Raw genomic sequence first — 17,500 nt, 5'->3', positions numbered from 1 at the left:
CCAAACAAAAGATGCTACACTAATCTATATGCATAATGATTCATAATGAATTGTTTCTAATTTACATGTCATGTTGACAATTTAGAGGCTGTTGCCACATTCCAGATTAAGCTGATTAACTGGTGAATATGCTGCATTGTTGAATAGCCTTATTCTCCTGCACAGGACATCCTATAGCAGATTGTCTCTCTCATTCACTCTGGGAGGCAAGTTCCTTGAGCAATGAGACAAAAGGACTCATGCCTCCCCTTCTGCAAAGAGGTAGGAGGCTCTAGCCATGATGGAGGAAGCAGTGAAGGCTCGAATTACTAGGGAGGCTATCTTTTTAGATCCTAAGCATACCATCTCTATTTTGACATAAACCAAAGTAAGGGCCAAAACAGGAGCCTATCTATATGTGGGTGTTATAATTTTGTCATAATCTTTTTAGGTAGCATGTAAAACTTCTTTGCATGTGATCTGGAATTCTTAGACGAGGCTACCTCTATCCACCCCTCATTAATCACCTCCATAAAGTTGCTAGGGAAGGGCACCTCAAAAACATTGCCTGAAAGGTTGCTTGAAGACTTTGTCAGAACCCTGAGGAAGGTCTGCATCTATTGGCTGTATGCAGGGCCTGGGGTATCCAGGGACAGCATTTTGACTGCTTTGTTGCGCAGGAGGGAGAAGACTCTTCCTTTTGTTCCTCTCTCTCATCCTCTTCCTTTTTGGTAGAGCAGAAGTTTCTGAGTTGGTCTCCTCAGCTGAGGAGCAGACTGAATAGCTTCAGTTCAAGTAGGACCAAGTTGGCCTTGGCCACCTTGCATTTGTGAGTGGCGTGGCTTCTCTGGGGATCTCGATCCACCATGATGAAAATGGATTTGGCAGTGCCCTCTTTCCTATCTAAAGCATAGCCTGCTTGGATGTAGCTTCTGCTTGTAGCACACCCCAGGTCATCCTGAATTGAAGAAAGGAACATGCTTGTGTAACTGGATTAGAAACAAACAACAATGAATGGTACTAACTTTTCTTTGTTCTGTTTATGAGCTTCAAGGGGCATCTAGATAGAAGATGTTAACTAGCTAGAGAGATAGACTTCATGTCCTAACAGGAAAGTTACTGTGTGCTTATGTTCACAGGAATTGTTTTCTCATCTGTCTGCTTTCTTTGACTTTCCAGATTTTTTATGCTCTGAACATTAATCTAGAATGTTTTTAAAACATAATAAACACCTTGATGTTTCTGTCTGCAAATGACTGGTAACATATTATTATTTGGTATTAACATTCTCAAGATCTGTGAAAATACCCAATGAAAAATACATAATATTCAGTTTAAAACCAGGTATTCATTCTTTTCTGTTGGCTTATTGAAGGAAGCAATGGACAAGCCAATTCATCAACTACTGTTTGTGACAAGAATCTTACATGACTTTGAAAGTGATACATTTTTTCCAGAAATTGATTTAGAAAAATACAAGCTGCTACCTAGGTAAGCATTACATGTGTATGTATGTATGTATTTTATACCAAGCCTTTCTCCCAGCATGAAATTCAAAGTGACTTCCAATGTTAAAACAACTGTTAGTACAAAAATAGTATTTTTAAAAAGCACAAAAACAGATAGTACAAAAGTCTGAAAACAATTGAACAATACTGTTAAAACACAGAGTTAAAATATTTTATTTTATTTCCAGCATTTATATCCCGCCTTTCTCCACAATGGGATTCAAGGGTGTCTTAAACATACCTAAACTTAACAAAAAATATAACAAAACACCCTATTAAAAGTTCCTTTTGCTTCAACAAATTAGAGTCAAAGGCCAGCCTAAAAAGAAGGTCTTTGCTTGCAGCAGAAAGAGGCAGAGAGGGCCATCACACTAAAGGTCGCTCCTGTGTCCTCACAATGCAGGTGTGTGAGGGGGTGGCTGTAGTTCTCGCACAATTCTGTGGTCATTCTGGCAGATTTATGCTAGAAAACATATGATTTCTAGAGAGAACATATAATCAAATATACAAAAGTTGAAGCCGCAAATGTGGAGGGCCACTATATTCTGTCTTAAAACGCCAATGTGCTATGTCAAAATATAAAAATGCATTCACATTTCTGTTGAGAAATAGTGAATCTCTCAAGTGAAGTAAGCAAACTGACAAGTAGAAGTTTGACAAACACCACTACCACACCTACCCTGCAAACATGGATCTAGCAGAGAAGGGAAAATGGCTTAGTTTGCTTTGTAAAGTATATAGAAGTAGCTTTACTTTAAATACTTGTACATTATCAATACATGTTTACTAATGGAAAACAGAAAGGAAAGAAAAATGGTGCAGGTTAGAGTGATGGAGGAGAGACTGTGTTAAAGCAAATAAATGTGAATTTTACAAACTAGCATTAACAAGCATGCAAACGTGTTAATGAATAATTTCAGCATGAACATACTACATAAGCATAATTTGGTACATATAACAATGTTCATGCTTAGCTTGTAAAGGAGGAGGTGTATACAAAATCTCCTTCACATGCTGCAAAAAACAAGATAAATTGGAGAGAAGCAAGTCTGTGTCATATGAAGTCTTTATCACCACATTTCAGAACGTATATGCTTGAGTATAAAACGTAGAGGCATAGATTGAATACGGAAGATGCTCTGCAACTTTAATATATGAAACTTTCTTTCCAACATCAGTCAGTGTTCTTTAATAATCATTACAGGGCACTTAAAGGTTAGGTGACAGTATAGGAACATCTCATTATCAATATTTTATTCATTACTTTGAAATGAAAATATTATCATCTAATTTTTCCAGCAACCCCCCCCCAAAAAAAATCTCCCCAAAGCTGGGCAAGGTGTGGGCTTCATAATAACAGTAGTGATATCAACGAATCTGATACAAGTCAAATCAATTTCAAAATTTGGTGTGAATGCTGAAAGAGATATACAGTTTGTAGTAACAATAAATACAAGAAATTGGTTCTTATTGTTCTCTCCATTTAATCAAACATACTGAACTGATGTCCAAAAATTATTTTTTGGTTTCTATCTCTATATTCAGTTGAAATTGTTACTAACTTAACACACTTATATTTAATGGCATCAGTGTAATTTATGCATATCTTCCCTTTTCTCTCAATTTCTTTAGCTATGCAGGGGTTCCCAGTGATATCAGGAAGAGAATGGCATTCAGTACAAAATTTGAGTGTATGAAAAGACATCTAGTCTTGCTCGATTTGACATGTCTTGTCTCAACATATGGTTCTTATTTAATCTATTCTGCAAAGTAAACCTTGTGCCTCACCTGCTCCCAAGAGGAAAAAGGAGGTGACCACTGTGCCTTCTCTCTCTTTCCCCACTGTTGAGGCCATCTTGACAAATAAGACTTGGGTTCATCAGGCAACTTTGTTAAGAGGAAATATGTTTAGAATAAACAAGAAAACTTATAGAGAGCCCAGGTGCAGCTGTCATGCATCAGATAGAGAGCAACACTTTTTATTCTTTTCCTTCTCAGTGTAGGAAAATGTAATCCATGCAGTTACATAGGAGTAAACCCTGCTGAAGACCTGAAACTTCAATGTACAAATTGTCTAGAGTTTTGCACAGTTATGCTAAAAATTGCCTTCCATGTTTTATCTGAAAGAATAAATCATTTATAAATTAACCTCTAAAAATTCATTTTCCGTGTGGGACTACTTCACTATTGCTCTTTTGTATACATTCCTTTGCTATAGCTGAGATAGCAGTATAAAAAAAAGCCAGAATCTTTGGCTAACTAGTACACTTTCTGTAAAATCTTATACTACTAACCTCAACCAGAGAAAATGTTAAAACTGCATCAAGTGATTTCTGATGTATCCTCTGTCATCTCTTGTAGTCCGAGGACGATGGGACACAAAGCATCAAAAACAATGATTGGCAGGTAGATAAAAGCATGATCATTATTTTTGCTATGACTGGGAGAAAAACCTAGAGCAAGCCCAGTGTGGCCACATTCACAAGACCAATGGCTTCGAGCGCAGTATATGCAATATCGAGTTGTATGAGAGGCAGTAGGATAGAAGCAGCCATCAATATTCATAAGACACTACAAATCAGATAAATGTCTCTAATTTTATGAGTCAAAAGATGGGCCTTATTTTTTAATAAAATTCCATCTGTCAAATTAATTTCTATATTCTATATCTATATTAATAGAATTCATAATATCATTCTTTTGTACTTCAAAATGGTTATTACACTTTTTTCAACAATATGCTTGAAAACTGGAATCACTGTGTTAGAAAATTCATTCTCTGTATCAGTCCCTGACAGCCAAGATATTGGCGGGTACAGACGGGCAAAAAGGGTGTGTTCTGACGTCATGAAGGTTGTAGCTTCGAGCGGCCTTACCTGAATGCCGTCATGAACACGCCGCCTGCACGCCCCAAGCGGGAAGAAGGCGGCATTAAAAAGGTGCCGCTTTTCCCCGCTTCTTTTCTATATACTGCGCACTGCGCATCTCCGTCTATAAGCTGCTGCACCAAGTACCAGAATTGTTACGCCGCTAATTTAAGTTGCCCTTTAAAAGCTCCATGTCTGCTGTGTCGCATAATGAGTCGGGGTCGGAACATGCGCAGTTTGCACCGAGGCTCTATTAGAGCGTCAGTGCCATGCAGATTGGAAGCTGCAGCACAGCTGCACTCTCTTTTAATGCCGTAACCCAATCCTAGAGCAACATGTACGATGCGCTGCTAGAATTGTGGAAAGTTTGGAATTAAAGTGAACCCTACACACTTCTTCGCGCCATTTTCACCTAACAAAAAAAAAACGCTAAACTTAAATATTTACATATGTACAAGGGAGGTGATGGGGGATGGCAGGGGGACAGCGGTGGCAGCGCGACACTGTGGCTGTGCATTGCAGATTCAGCAAGGCGCGGGACCAAAGGAGAGGAGGCATCTATGATGCTGGTGACATGGCAACTGCAAGCGGAACAAGGATGCCACCCGCTGATCACCAGCTGCAGGAGACCACCATGTTCTTGGGTAGGGTGGGGGGAAAAGTTTAAAGGGGCCTGGCGCTTTAAATGTGCACATATGCTTTCTGCCGCGGTGCTGCCGCCGCAGCTGCGCATCCGCCAGCCAGCAAAAGAAAAAAAAGCCGCATTTTTGGCCGCCCGTGCGGAAGCTGCCTCTCTCTTTGCAGCGTCCTGCGAGGTGGCGTATGGAAACTGCGGGTAGAAACGGCCCCAGGTGAGGCGTCTTCCTACCCCCATGTGGAAGCCCCATACACCTAGCCACGCCCCCGGGGGGGCGGGGGGGCTCCGTATTCAGGGGAAGACACCTTCAAGACTCTTCCCCTGCCGTCTGTAACCCGCCATTATAAGAGCTATTTATTCACTTCTGTTTCATTATATTTCCTGGTTTATACTGCTGAAGGGGCGCTTAAGCAACTCACTGGTATTCCAGTTATTGTTTTCATCACATTGAACAAGGCACTGCCATATGCTTGAGGCAATTTCAAAACAGCTTCCTAATAGACATTTTGTTATATGGAATTTAGGATGAAACAATATACTCGTACATCTGGAACAACCCCATGCTGTTCCCCAGGCTCCCACTACAACCCCCTTCAAACTTCCACACACACACACCCCACAATTTATTTATGGTTTTGCGTGTAAATGGCAAGCAAGCATACTCTTATGGAGCTATTGACTCTTCTATACTGCATTTGCTCCTAAGTGGTATAAGGGTTGTGAGGTGCTTTCCCCCCACCCATCCCCCAAAAAAACCCTGGAAGCTCACAGAAGTATTTCAAAACTGGTCATTTCCAATTTTCACCCAACCTCCTTCATTTTGACTCCTGAATCCTCCATGGAGACCCCCAATGCCCTCCACCACCACTCCAAAATTAAATTGTACCAGTTTGAGGATGACTGTAACACAAAAGTCAAAATGTCCCCAAGCTACCCAGAAATTGGTTAATTTGTGTCACCTACCCACCCAGAAACCCACCCCCAAAATCTAAAAAAAAGACTGAAATTTTGCCAGAATGGTGCTCAGAAGTGAGATGATATCACTTTTAGTGTCCAAGGTCTCCTTCCCACTTATTTAAACCAGTTCGCAATGAGGTTCTGATCTAGATCATTGATTCAGTTCCGCCGTGGTGCCATTCCCACTATGAAACAGGGTCTTTTGGATTGTTTTTTTTTTAACCCCACTGTCATCCCCACTTGTATTTGCACGGCAACATTACCCCACCACCACCTTTTTTAATGCCAATCAAGCTAATCGTTTCACCATGTCATTGGTGATGTGGTCAGACATAATTTTGGCTACATGAGGATACTTTCTTGTGCTCCCCCCCCCCCCCAATATCAACTTTCTTTATTTCCGTTCACTTTAGCCTCGTAGTTGCATGGCCATGATAGCCCTTGCTCATTATAGGAAAGCCCTTGCTCACTTTGGGGCTTCTACGGAACTATGAGAAATTGCATTTCCAATTCAAAAACTTATTTTAAAACACACACACACACAAAACAGATTCCCCATCCAAAAGAAAAGCAAAAAATAAATTTAACCTTTCACAGTGGCAAAACCATCATGGCCAAAGAAGGAAAAGATCAGTGTAAAGAAGGAATCGATCAGTGTAAAGAAGGAAAATTAAAAAGCCATCACATGCGTGGGTAGACAAAGGGCAGTGCTAAAAAATGGTATATTTCAAGCAGCTGAAGGTTGGATGGGTGACACCCCCTGCCAACCCCTCTGTCATAGTCCCTCTCCTCCAGTGAGATGTGATTCTGATCCAAAGGTTGTTCCCACTTGTTGAACATCCTTGTGAGTTGGTTCTTCTCAAAAGAACCTCTTGAAAATTACTGTCAAATAAAAGTGAGTTTTCTGCATTTATTACACTTTCACTGAACTCTATCGGATCAGAATCAGATCAAAACAGGCGACAAGTGGGGACAACAGACATTTAACCCAATCTGCAATTCAAAATACAGTAAATCATAGTGGGAATGCAGCCCAAAAATACAATGGTGCCACGGGGGTGGGGGGGGGGCAGGCGAAAATTGTCCCCTGCATCATTGAATACCTCTGCCCTAGACGGTCTGATTTGCCATGGGGGTGCATTTGGGCAAAATTTCCTGTGGGGGAATTGGAGGGGTGGATGAGACTCTCCCTGATCCTCATAGTATATGGAAGTTGTCCTTCTTGGTTCTAGACTGAAGCTTACTATTGCTGTTTCCTCTCAGATGTCACCTACATGATATGAATGATCTAGAACTATGAGTATTCATGGTAGCTTGCTTACATTACTATATTCTGGTGGTCTCCAGTGTGGTGTCCATGGCCACCACTGTATCTGCAGTCATTTTTGGCTGCACCTGCCAAGACCCTGCAGTTTCTGCTTTTTAATTTTTTACATTCAAATGTTACTGGGAGGTACTGGCTCCCAATGCTTTTTAAAATGATTCATAATGTACCTTAAACAGGGCCCACTGACACAGTGTTAGAAAATCTAAAGGAAGGTGGGTACAGTACAGCTTCTCTATTTTTGAGTGTGTCCAGCTGCTCAAAAAACAAAAGGGGGCAGGGAGACTCCTAGGTGACTACAGGTAGTAGTGAGGAGTGAATGGAGTGTATGTATGTGTTTTGTTTTTGGTGTGTGAGAGCGGGATGCTAAGTTGTTTCTTTGTTTGGCTGTTGTATCTGTTTAGTCTGGATCCACGTTGGTGCCTATTTCTCTAAGATTTGCTAGCTGTCTTTTGTGAAAAAGTATTTCAGCACACACTGCATAGCTATACTAGTACATAATTCTTTCCCACTAGATTAGTTATTTTACCATGGCTACTCAAAGTGGTGCATCTGGACCATGCCAGTTCCTCACCCATTTGGCTTCTGATCACTGGCAGGTTTCCAGGAAAGACGAAACAGTTATACTCAATAGGCAGAAATAGAGTGCCACCCCCTGGCACATTGAAGTTAATTGCCAGTTCCCATTCCAGATCATGAGAAGCCCTATGTCTACCACCCTCTGGCAACTTTAAATATGAATTAGGCAATTTATGGATAATAAGTACTAGTCATGAAAGTCATCTGCCATTTCCAGAAGAGTATGCTTCTTGATACAAGTGTGCGTAATAAGAACAAAAGATGCTATTGCACTGTTGTTTTTTTCCTGTGGTCTCTTCCAACTCTATGTTCTATGCTTTATGATTCTATGATCCTTGTTGATTTCTCATTTGGCACTGTGGCCACTGTGGGAACAGCGTGCATCACCAAATGGTCTGCAAATCTCCTACCTTTACAAACGGGTAAATATAGCAAGTCTACTTAGCTATGATAATACACAAATACATGCAAAGATGTGACAGAGAAGCTACATCCTGTTAAATTTGTGCATGTAAGGGAGAGAAAAACTCATATTTGAAGGAGGCTGAACAAGGGTACAGCTACCCAGTAATCCACACCCTATTTACATATTGAAGGCAGTGTGATAATAAACTCTCAATTTTTGTTGAAGGTTGGCATATTTTAAGTGAATCATGAGTCTACTTTGGAACTGGAACACAGACCAGCTGGCTTCTGCCTCTCTCACTGGTGCTATATTAAACAATATTTAATTTTTAAGCTGTTATAACACTTGTTCTCATGGAAGCATGAATGAGGGGATTTAATTATATCTGTATAACTTTCTTAGTGATTGGCAATTATATGTCAGTCTATTTGCTTTGTTATTCATTTGTACTAGCTGCACAGGGAATGGAAAAATATTTTCCTTTTTGTTGTTCACAGCAGACGTGTGTTCCACTTCTAACTTCTAAAGTATAGCACTGGTTCAGTGGTCCTTTGTGTGGGGGGGGGGGGGAGGTTAAGATTTGAATTTAGAGTTTCTTCCTGTGCCAAGCAGAAGGGTACCTCAGCCCCCATTTTGAGGCGAAGCCCCTTCACTCAGTAGCACTATGCTCTTGCTCTGCTTGGTCGTCATAGGGCATACAAAATATTTTTTATTATTTGCAAATCAAATTGTGCACACCATTTGCAAAAATTCTGGTTATGACATATTAGAAGGATTAACTTTCATAAAAATGTATTATTACTCTTAAGTAAATTGCAACAAAACTATTATGGAAACCAGAGCCATTGGAATGCATTGGATAGACAGAGATCTCGTGGGGGGTTTTCTTGCCCTTTGGATAATCTTGTCTTTTTTGTTCTTTCACTAACGTATTCACTTGGCTTGAGCCATACGCCCCTCGTTCATTATTTTAACCCGGCAATATGCAGCCAACGAAAGAGAAACAGAGGATGCCTGTATAGTCAACGGCCAAGTCATGGCCCCACGAAACTGGCCATAGCATCGTTTCAGTAGCTGTCCTTACAAAATGCACAACGGAGCCACATTGAAAATAAAACATCTGAAGTTTTGTGGTCCAATATGATGGTTGACCCCAATGGGCAGTGAGAATGTGCAACCGAGAGTCATTCAACTGTGACGGTTTTTTATCAAACCCTAGTTTTAGTGTGTGTGGTGTGTGTGTTGGTGTGTGTGTGTCTCACGTGTGTGTGTGTGAGAGAGTGTGCATATATATAGATTACTCTCGGATTGCACACCTTGCTGTTGGTACGTGGGACACGGGGCTTCACGTCCCTACAAATAACAATCTGGACCTTGAAAAGTCCCCCAATCCCCACTTACCAGATAGCAGCCAAGCAGTCAATGAGGGTCTGTTCCCCTGTGACTGGGCAGCAGTGAGATGAGGTCCACGGGACCCCTTTCATGTCACAGTCTCAGCAGCCGGGGATTTGTGACAGGGCTGGAGACATGTCAGGCTGGGCGGTCAGTTAGTTGTTTCCTGGTAACTAGGAAACCAGAACCCCCATTAACCAGACAGCAATGCCCCGTAAATGGGATGTGGAAGGGGTAGGACAGGCGTCACCGCATAGCCCTCGAAACATTTGTGACTCCCAAACCGAATTAGGCTGACATACAGGAAAAGTCTTAAACTCAAACTTTATTTTTAGTTTTATTTATATTAGAGTTCTTATGCCCTGCCCTTCAGCACCAAGGTGTGACCTTACCTAAACAAAAACATGCTGCAAATTCAAGTTTACTCTGTGAGCCAGTATTCCAGGTTGTGCTTCATGGAGAGCTTAATAGAGAAACACATAATTAGGAGCCTATGAGTGCATATCAGAGCCGGACACAGAAAGCAGCAGTTTTATCTTTTTTCACACCCCACTCTCCCAAATAGCAAATAAGCATTTTGGAAAATCTTCACTGATATATTGGAGGATGATAAAATCCATGAATTGCTGTCCATGAAAACACGTCAAATGCAGGGATTGACAATCCACAACAGGATAGTTGCTCCAATAAAGCTTAGAGACTAAAATGATACAGGGCAATAAGAGGGGAGGGGCGGGGCAGTGGGGGGGGGCATAAGGGCTATGATTTAAATTACATGGCATGTGCCCTTTTGTTACCATCTTAAGAAGAAACCAGGCAAAGCTAAGAGGCTAGGCAGAAATACTAAAAACTTGTCTCTAGGAGGGTTTGATTTACAAGGCCATAGTTTTCCATGTTCTGTGGCGCTGCTGAAGCAAAATGAAACTCTAGAGGGTTGCATTCCTTAAGCACATTCACAAACCAAGTTAGCCTTGGGGGAGGAAACAATAGCAAATGAGCTAAGCCCTTGTCCTGAAATGGCTCACTTATAAGGTAATAAATCCCAATGATGTCAGTAGTACACTTAACTTTCAAAGATGTGTATCTGTCCATTGCTTGAAGAAAGTCAATAAGTACACCGAGGAGCGATATTTAAATTGCATTTTTCTCAATTACAGATGCTTGTTAAAGCTGAAGGATTTATCCATTTATTCTGCCCCGTATGTATATGTGATCACTTCCTGCTTACACTCATGCATTAACGTTACCCAACAATTTGTGGTATCTCTCTAGTATCTCCATTCCATGGAAAGTTTCAAATGTCTACAACCATACCCCAACTATGGATTTCTCTAGGCAGTAATGGGTTGTCCACCCTGGCAAAATAACGCAGCTCAAACCGACTTTGAAGCTTACCTGTTCAGATGGACAGTGCCAAGGACCGCATGGAAACAAAAAGAAAGCATGCTCTCGGTGCCTAAAAACTGGCGCAAAAAGAAAACTCTCATAGTCTGTGAAATACTGAAAAATGTGCATTGATCACACCAGTATTACAACAGACATCAGGACGTGGGAATTCAAGGAACCGCCAGGCAATGTAGGAAAGTAGTCCTGAGGCATTCACCCCGAGATCATGTGCGATTCAGCCACGTGTTGCCATTTGCTCACCTTACATTTGTTTTTTTCATTCACGTATACAGGTGCATGGCCTAGGGTGATAGGGGGGAAATGAGCGGATGTGAAAAAGTATTTTGTATTTTTCAGTACTAGAGGAAACAATGAAAAAGAGTTCACATACTCACCATATTGGCATTTTTTTCCCTTCTCAGTAGTTATTTCAAATGAGATTGCCTGTAAACAAGGCTGTGGTGCTTTTTCTGTCATGCTCTACATGCATTTTTTTCCCATAGGCTCTGCCTGACCTCTGTGAACAGAATGCTGGTTTAGGTTTTAAGAGCAACATAGTGTTTTTTGCGGGGGAATGGAGACGGCGCTCTTCTAGGCAACTAGCTCCTGCAGGACTTCAGGCTGAAGACTCACAAACACACAATTCACCAAAGTGGCTCTAGATGAAAATGATGGTAAAAGACAAAGCTGATTTGCAAGCCCAAAAACTATTATTACTTATTAGATTATTCTATTATTCTTATAAAAAGGCAGAAAAAGCTCCCAACAGAACACTCTATACTCAATGTAATCTATTTCTCAAAAAATAAAAGGAAAAAAGCATGGATACTTAAAACATACGCTCTCTCCTAACCAAAACTGTGGTTGAGATGTCACTAGTGCGTTGTCGACTAAGTAATGGCTTACAGATTAAAACACACCCGGATTTTCCTCACCCTCTGTGTGAGATGGCTAGAGACTCGGGAAGGGACAACACGAGCTATGTGCCTGTATTTTTAAGGTCTTTCTCACTTGGGAGGGGTCTCTGACGTGATGGGAATGCCTCTAGGGGAGCAAATTGTGACCTAACATGTGTTTACAAGAGCACCTGCCCTTCATGTTCTGATAATGGCTCTCAAGTAGTCTGAACAAACCATATAATTGGTTGTGTGCACAGGACAAAAATCCAATCTGTATCGGGAATCACTTTCTTTTAAATCCAGCTGTTTGTCCAGCCCTCTTTTAAAATCCAGATGTTTCCAGGCCCTTTGAAGAAGCACAATACCTCACCATAGGAGGTATACTTATCTAGCCATTCTTACAGGTCTCTCTTCCATGGATTGTAGACAAGACAGTTTAAGCACTGATAGCTTCAATCAATGCACCATTCCCTTGCCAGCGAGGTGCGGGGGGGGGGGGGGGACTTGGCATTTTGGAATGAAACTTGGCTTTTGAAGATGTACAAAGAGTCCAGGCTGCCGTAGCAGCCCACAGTTCTACATTATGACTTCTAGGTACTCCTCGCGAGCAGACAACCTTTCCTGTCTTATGCATCAAAGTCTTATACTCCCTATTTAATGAGCATAAACCTGGTAGCATAGGTAGTCTTTCTTGTGATTCCGGACAGACCACTTACATTTTGTTTCTGTGACATTCTCTCTCTCCTTCTGAGCCTGAACATACATTGAAATGGTGGCCATCCATTGTTAATCTCTGTCCTGGCTAAACAGAGGTATAGGTTAACCTGCAAATGGTACTTTGAATTTCTTCTACTTGAAGAACAAGAGCCTAATTACAGTGTTTTATATTTCAGATTTCACTTTAGAACTATGGAAGTAATTAGAAGCAGAGACCACTCTGCATCTGCTATTTCATTTCTCAGTTCACAGGCTCATAGAGTGAAAGGAGCCCACAAGGGCCATCCCGTCCAAGCCCCTGCCCTGCCGGAACTCTCACTCAAGTACTCCCAACAGCTGGGCCATCCAGCCCTGTTTAAAGACCTTCACGGAGGCAGGGACTCCACTTAGACTCCGAGGGAGTGTGTTCCACTGTCGAACAGCTTTACTGACAGGAAGTTCCTCCTAATGTTGAGGAGAATCTCTTTCCTTGTAGTTGATCCACTGGTCGGGTCCCAATTTCTGAATCAGCAGAAAACAAGCTTGCTCCCTTCTCAATATACCTCCTTCCAATATTTAAGCCGGTGTCCTGTCACCTCTTCAAATTCTCTTCCCAGGCTAACACTGAGTTCTGTAAGTTCTCACAATTTTGGTCACCTTCCTCTGAGACACACTCTCAGCTTGTAAATATCCCTCTTGGTGGGGAGCCAGAACTGGGACACGGTCTCCAGGTTGAGGTTGATTCAAAGAGAATAAATACTATTACTTCCTCAATCCTATGATTGCCGCCTAGGATCATACTGGGTTTTCAGTTTGCCCACATCACCATGTTGAATCATGTTAACTTGTGGTCTACTAAGGACTCATCGATCCCTTTCACATAGACGTGTCAAGGCTCTGTGTCACCTTCCCTATATTTGTGCATTTCATTTTTATGCTCTTTCTCCGTTTGAAATTCATTTTGTTAGTTGACCAATGTAAAGGTCATTTTGAATTCTGCTCCTGGTGTCTGTGGTATTAACTAACCCTTTCCTCATTTGGTTCATCATTCCTATTCCATTATTCACACCATTTGAAAAACTGTTGAATCGCAATGGGCCCAGGACAGAACATGTGGACCCAGTAGAAGTGGAGCTTTTATCTCCACAACATTTATGTTCATTGGTGAACATTCTTTGGTCAATCCAGTTCACCAACTTCACATCCACCTAGCAGTTGTATTGTCTAGTCGCCATTTTACTGCTTGTTTTGGTTTTTTTTTTGAAAGGAATATCATGTCAAGGCCCTCACTGGAATCAAAGAGACATACATACACGCATTCCCTATACAAGCCTGTAACTTATTTTTAAAAAGTTAAGATTACTCTGGGCATGACTTGTTTTTGAGAAATCATGTTGACTTTTAGTGATCACAGCATAACTTTTTAAGTTGCAACAGACTGACTCTTTTATTATTGCTCTAAAATCTTTCCTGGTACTGATGTCAGGTGACTCGGTGGTACTTATTTGGTCTCTTTTTCCCCTTTTTGGAAAATGTAGACAAGATTTGTCCTCTTCCAATCTGTTGGACTATCCTGTTCTTCTGGTTTCTTCAGAATTTTATTTTTCTCAGATCCAGAACAGTATGTTCCTTCTTTGTGTTTAGAGAAAGGTTATTTGATTCGGCAGGTGTAAAAACCGCTTTGGAAATAAATGTTGAGATATTATATAGTCTGTGTATGGCTTTAACATTCAAGCCTTTCAATACAAATGGTAATCTTTCAAGTACTAACCCTCCAGTATGCAGCTTTTATCTTTTAAGTAAAAAACATAAGAGGCAGGTACTTATACAGGCTAAGTGTTTGACAACCAGTAGAATTTCTGGTTAGCATAGTCTAAACAGACGCACAGTGTGTGTGTGTGTGGATCATCTGTTCCTTCTTTCATAACAGTTAATATCAATACACATAACTCACATTTTCAAATAATGGCTTTAAAGGTCAAACCACCCAAAATTATGTACTAGTAGTAATCTTAAAAACAATAACCTCTTCATTTTTATTTATTTTTGCTAGTCTGATCTGTTTACTCTGGCTAACACCTGAAACAATTTTTAAGGGGATGTGAATACGGCATAGATGTTCTATGAAGAACTACTATTTTAAGCAGATAAGTTCTGTCAAAACTTGAAGAATTAATCCCTGAAAGCCATTTTATTTTTATTGTGAGAGATGTTCATAACAATGTGAACCATTAATGCAAGCATACGCACGCGCACACGCCACTCGAAAACAGTGTTTGAGCTGATGTGTAAATGATACATTTTTAATGAAACATTAATGATCGTACCAGTAAAAAGAAGGAAGAAACTTTGGGCCGCGCACGCGCGCGCCCACTTGGTTGTTTTTCATTTTTCAGAGATATATTTAATGTTTACAACACAACGGGGGAGACTGAGCCACTCAGAGTTGGTGGCCTATACAGAGACCACAAGATGTGGGTTGTAAATATGCACCGTTCACACACACACCGGATAATGATCCGTCCTTGGCACTTTTCACAATACCGTATTGAAAAGGGCAACCCCACATCTCCTCAGTCTGCCCTCTAAGATGGTCCCAACATATTCAATTTCTTCCATAAAATACTGTATACAATTTCTTCACATTAGGATTGCACACACACGATTAGTTTAGTTAATGTATGGGCCAAACCTACTACCATCTTAAATGACGTACAATATTAATATAATCTCTTAACAAAATGTAGACTTATGACTTCCAACATCATTTTTTTCTTTTCTGTTTTTTAACACACTTGCCTGAGTAAAAGCCCAGTGTGCCTTCAAAAAGTTTACATCATGTATTTTGTGCATTTCAGGTTGGCCAATAAGGTATTGTGTGGGTTTTGATGTTATTGTATTTGATCTATGGCAACATGGCTACCCCTGGCTAGTTGGGGGACGATATGTACCCAAACCACACCTGCCAGAAAAGGTTGCCAGAGTCTTGATCTTACTTCCTTCCGTTAATACAGGTTGGCCCTTCATCTCCCGGGTTCTTTATCCATGACTTCCAACCATCCATGGTTGAAAAATATTATATATATATATATATATCTATATATATATCTTATATATAAAGCAAACTTGATTTTGACATTTTATATAAGGTACACCATTTTATTATGCCATGTATTTAATTTTTAGGACTTGGCGCATCCATGGATTTTGGTATCCACAGATACGCACTGGAAGCAACCCCGGTGGCTATAAGGGCCCACTGTAGAACCAAAGATGTCCCTAAAAAGCTGAGATGTGCCATTGAAGTAATTCCAACTGTGGAATGTGTTGGGAAAGTCTTAGTAAATCTGATGTTCATAAAGTTTAGAGCTGGATTAACCAAAGAGGTAGATTGCAATATATAACTAACCAATGGACAAATGCCCTAGCTTAAACCTAATCAAATATCAAACCTAGTATGTATTTAGTCCAGAAAAAAACAGTGCTGCAGGTTGTATGGGACATATTACACCTTTTCAGGCAGACGAAGAAGAGTTTACAAGAACTAAACTGTTATTGGGTGCATGCGATAATGTTTTCCCTCTGCATGTTAGGATATCCATTTGAGGTTGCATGTGTTGCAAAATGTTATTTTGATTCGTTATGTAGTGTGTGTATATATGTGTCGCTACACATGTCTCCTTTCCATTACCTCCCTCCGCATGTGCAACCTGAGGATCTATTGTGCGGATCTACCTTGTGTTTATGTTACAGACAAGATAAAAACCTTAATCATCCATTGCTCCATTGTAAGAAGATCTTAATGTGTTTTAGGGTGCTGTTTGGCACCCTCAAGTCATTTCATAGAAGGAATCATAAAATCATAGTGTTGAAAGAGCACACATAAGGGTCATCCAGTCCAGCTCCCTGCCATGTCCTGCCAACTTACGGCAATCTTAAGACAACCTATTATAGGGTTTCTGGCAGATTTTCCTCCATTTTTTTTTTTTTTTTTTTTTTTTTTTTTTTTTTTTTTTTTTTCTTTTTTTTTTTGAAAATGGTATGCCATTTCCGCCTTGAGCCTGAGCGGTAGCGGGTGACTTGCACAAGGTCACACGCACGCGCGCGCACACCGAATATGTTGGAGAGAGAGATTTCCAGGCATCCTAGTCACATTCAAACCTATCCAATACCGCCACTCCAGACGCAACCCCACACCACACACACCCAGATTTTATTTTCTCTTTTTTAGAGACGCAGTTTCACAGAAAATGTATTTTTGGCCATATGCTTGCCTTATTTCCCGATATGCCAGCCATTGTATATCCTATTTACGCGCGCCTCCCTACCATTTCTATTTTTTCTCTTTTTACTGTTTTTTTTTATCGTACATTTAAAATCTATTTTTTTAAATAAAAATTAAAGTGAGTGCTACCTTAGCATCCCAAAGATGTATTGTCCCAATAGGAAACTGTTCATATCGTCATTCATTGCCTCAGCCCTTCACAGTTCACTCTGGATTTTCCATCAAGTGAAACTAATCACTGTTTAAGAGACTCTACCAAAAAATTAAGCATAGGTGGTATAGAAAATACTGTTTGCCACTGTATTATGTCTGTGTATGTTGCTTTCAAGTCACCTGTAGAAATTAGGGCAACCTCATTAATCATAGGTTTTCTTACACACAGAATACTCAGAGGTGGTTTCTCTTGGTATATAATATAGTATTATAGCACTTAATTTCTGGCAGTCCCCATCCAAGTGTAACCAAGGACTGACCTCTGCTTCACTTACCAAATAGATGCTCGGTGCTATAGGAGTATTAGGCACCCCTGCACGTATCAACAAAACAAGTTTTTAAAAAGGAAGTGTCACTCTCTTTTAGAAAATG

At 40.6% G+C, this 17,500-nt stretch overlaps 1 protein-coding gene across 4 annotated transcripts in view; it reads left to right on the top strand.

Annotated features, from left to right (window-relative positions):
* The window catches only part of FAM151B (family with sequence similarity 151 member B), a 102,793-nt gene that overhangs the window by 17,104 nt on the left and 68,189 nt on the right, over positions 1 to 17,500 (top strand). The gene's annotated exons all lie outside the window — the stretch shown is intronic.

Source organism: Sceloporus undulatus, chromosome 2, assembly GCF_019175285.1.
Source record: "Sceloporus undulatus isolate JIND9_A2432 ecotype Alabama chromosome 2, SceUnd_v1.1, whole genome shotgun sequence".
Taxonomy (NCBI): domain Eukaryota; kingdom Metazoa; phylum Chordata; class Lepidosauria; order Squamata; family Phrynosomatidae; genus Sceloporus; species Sceloporus undulatus.
Note: the sequence above shows the minus strand (reverse complement) of the source record. Positions and strands in the feature narration are given on the sequence as shown.